At 41.5% G+C, this 3,708-nt stretch overlaps 1 pseudogene; it reads right to left on the reverse strand.

Moving 5' to 3' along the window:
• Window positions 1-1,381: 1,381 nt before the first annotated feature.
• LOC132369575 (olfactory receptor 143-like) lies at window positions 1,382-2,291 on the reverse strand (annotated as a pseudogene).
• Window positions 2,292-3,708: the final 1,417 nt, after the last annotated feature.

Below are 3,708 nucleotides of genomic sequence, written 5' to 3' on the forward strand. Positions count from 1 at the left end.
TTACCTACCATGATGCATTTTGGGGTTCTAAAAATGCCACAGCCGCTTTGCAGGCACACCTAATTTATTTACTTGGTTTTATTATCTTCTACTAACACATGCATAGGTTACATTTTGGAGACAGGTTTTAAATTTCATGTATATAACAAGTAGTACAACACATCCCTATTTTATCTTAGTTTCTGAAGGTAAAATTGCATGCTTTTCCTAATTTATTTTGTAACCAAACCAAACAGTTCTTCTTTTTTCCAAAAGGGATCCAAATTCTTCAGGAGGAACATGTTATTTTGCAAACAGGAGTGCTGGTTACCTGAAACAGTCAATTTGAAAGATACCTATGTTATAATAGACCCAGGAAAACCCAAAAGCTGAGGGATTCCATCACCACTAGACCTGCCTTATCGGAAATGCAGAAGGTTGTACTTCAAACTGAAAAAAGAACGGCATTTCCTTCTATTGCATCAAACCAGACTCCTTACCGTTTTGAAGATTTATGGCCACGAATTCTAAGAAAACTCATTTTCTGAAAAAAAGGAAGTTTTTACTAACAAAAACTTTTAGTTTGCTTTAGAGAAAAAATCTGTATCAAACAAGTTCAAACTATTAATTTCATGAATATTTATTTTACCAGATTCTAGTCTAACCATGTAGGAGAAAGGAGTAAACACTAGGTGGTCAAATTCTATTTGATTAGGCAGAGATGTAAACAAAATTATGACAGTCTGATACATGTATATATACATATATATCATACCCCTGATGCTATTACAACAAGTCAGACTAAATTGATTTAAAGTAACTAGGTTCATTTCTCTCAGTTCCTAATTGGTATTAACACATTCCATACTTATAAGCTAATACTTGTGATCCCTGTTAACTAAGCATAAATATCTCATAGATACTATTGAAGCTTTGCTGAGTTTGGAAATGCAGTACTATAGAAACCATGACTAAAAGAGCACTGAAATTCTAGAAAATGTATAACTTACACAGAAGGAGCTCCTCAAATGGTTAAACAACAGAAAGGGCTACATTAACATTGTTTTTAGGGAAAACAAAGAGGGGTGGCCACATCAGACCACATTCATGCTGATGTATGAAAAGTACACGGAAAGAGGCAAAGTGGGAGGTGGTGTGAAAAGGAGTAGGAATCAAGCTGAGTCCCTGGAGCCCACTGTTAAGAATAAAGCTCATTCACTGAGTAAGCATGGAACTGAGAACAATCATGAGACTCAATAATATTTGCATGTTGAAATGGCATGATTAGACAGAAAAAAGGATCTAAGGCAAAAACCTTGTTCTGAAGAAAATTATGGGAAAACACATTCACACATACACACACACACACACACACCCAACAACCCAGCAATATTGGTTCTGCTTAGTTCGCAACTCTCTTTAGGGTTTTCTTCAGAGCAAGTCTGACATCCTTGTTCCTTAGACTATAGATGAGGGGGTTTAACATGGGGACTATTTTGGTATGAAATACTGAGAAGAACTTCCCCTGGCCCACAGAACCATCAGAAAAGGTCTTGAGATGTGTGAACAACCCAGAACCATAGAAGAGGGCAAACAGTTATTATGTGGGAGTCACAAGTACTGAGGGCTTTGGACCAACCCTGAGCTGATGAGATGTGGAGGATATTGGAGAGGATCAAAGCATAAGAAACAAAAATAATGAACTACATATTATTACAACTGTGCTCACAATAATGGAATCCACTGGCTCACTGGCATCAGTGCTGCTGCAGGACAGCTGGAGGAGGGGGAAGATGTCACACATGTAATGGTTGATGATGCTGGAATCACAAAAGGATAATCTGACCATGTGCCCTGTGTGGGCCATGGCACCGGCAAACGCCATTACATATGAACCAAACATCAGCAAAGAAGAGACCTGAGGGGACATGGTGACTGTGTACAAAAGGGGCTTACAGATGGACACATAGCGATCATAGGCCATGGCTGTCAACACATAGCATTCAGAATGGACAAAGAAACAGAAAAGAAAAACCCAGCAGAGTCATGCATCCTGCAAAGGAGATGATGTTCTCTGACACAAAGCTCATCAGCAGTTTAGGCGTAATGACCAAGGAGTGGCAGAGATCTATGAAGGATAGGTTGAAGACCAAAAAATACATGGGAGTGTGAAGATGAAAGTTCAGGCATATCTGATTAATTAAGCTCTAATTCCCTACCACAGTGACCATATAGTTCAATAAGAAGAGGAAGAAGAGGGGTATCTGGAGTTGACTTTGGTCTGTAAGTCCTATCAGGATGAACTGAGTCATTTTCCACAGACATTATTGGCAGGGGTGTGATCTGTGAGGAAATGAGAAAACAATGTCACATCAAGAAGAGACTGAAATCCTTTCTTTCTAGACCGAGGACTTGTTCCATGGGGGCTCAAGTGTGACTGTTGGGACAGCACTCTAGAAGAGCCAGAGTGACGACTCCATATCTTTCAACTTTCTTCTCTCATCTGTCCTTTCCTTCCATGTTTTCAAATCTCAGCTGCAACTCCTCACCTCCCTTGGGCTGACATGATCCAGGATAAAGTCTTTCAGCAGGGGTCCAAAGTGATGTTCACATTTGAGAGATAAGGAAACAATATCTTGAAGAGATGAGTAGCTGGCCAAGGCCATACAGCAAGAGAGGAAAGGAGTCCAGAGTGGTACCTGGGACTCCTTCCTATGGAAATTCCTGAAGCTTGGGACAGTGAGGTCACTGTGATCCCCACTGTGCCCACTGTTCAACCTATTCTCTTTCTCCTACCTTTCAGAAACTCAGCACCAGGCTTAGCAAAAGTACTGAGAGTGTCCCCTACGATCCTGCATTCCTCCCACCCATTCCCTTTATCCAATCTTACCTCAAAATCACAATGGATTGTTTAAGAAGGGCAGGTGGCCTCCCACATCTCTCCACTGCTGTAGCGGTGGGAATGAAAACATCAGAACAGAGAAGACTCGCCGCCCAACTTCCTTCAACCTGGAGACTTCACTACTACCAGGCCTTATGTGCTCTCTTCCCTTCACTGGCCCGAAGGAGACAGAGGTTTTGACAAAGGAGAAGGCAACATCCCTTCTGTCTGTAGATTCGCATATGTCTTCAGGGCAAGGCAAATGCATCAGCTTTATGTCTCCAAACCATCAGCGGGCTAATAGTGTGAATGCATCATATTCTCTGTGGATCTCAGCAACTTGTTTGGAAGCTTGGAAAATGAGGCTCATTTAGGATCAAAGTTTGATCAGGCTCCTTAGGGAAGAAATTACTGAGGCTGTGTTTACATCTTTTGTTAGTAAGTTGATACTGGTACATTTGGGACTCAGTGTTCTTCTCCAACTATCAGTTCACATTAAGAATTTATTGATGTGTAATAAATTATCATAAACTTAGTGGCTTAAAAGAACACCCACTTACTAGTCATAGTTCTGTAAATTAGAAGTCTGGTGTGGAATGACATGGCTGGATTCTCTGCCCAGGCCGAAATCAGGGTGTGGGCAGGGCTGCATTCCCTTCTGGAGGCTCTGGGGGAAGAATCTGTTTCCAAACTCATTCAGGTTGTTGGAAGAACTCAGTTCCTGTAGTTGTAGAACTGAGAGCTCCATTCCCTTGCTGGCTGTCAGCTGGGGGTCACTCTCAGCTTCTAGAGGTTGCCTGCATTCCTCATCATGTGGCCCTCTTGTCTTCAACCTGGCAGTAAATGGA

Source organism: Balaenoptera ricei, chromosome 8 (assembly GCF_028023285.1).
Source record: "Balaenoptera ricei isolate mBalRic1 chromosome 8, mBalRic1.hap2, whole genome shotgun sequence".
Taxonomy (NCBI): domain Eukaryota; kingdom Metazoa; phylum Chordata; class Mammalia; order Artiodactyla; family Balaenopteridae; genus Balaenoptera; species Balaenoptera ricei.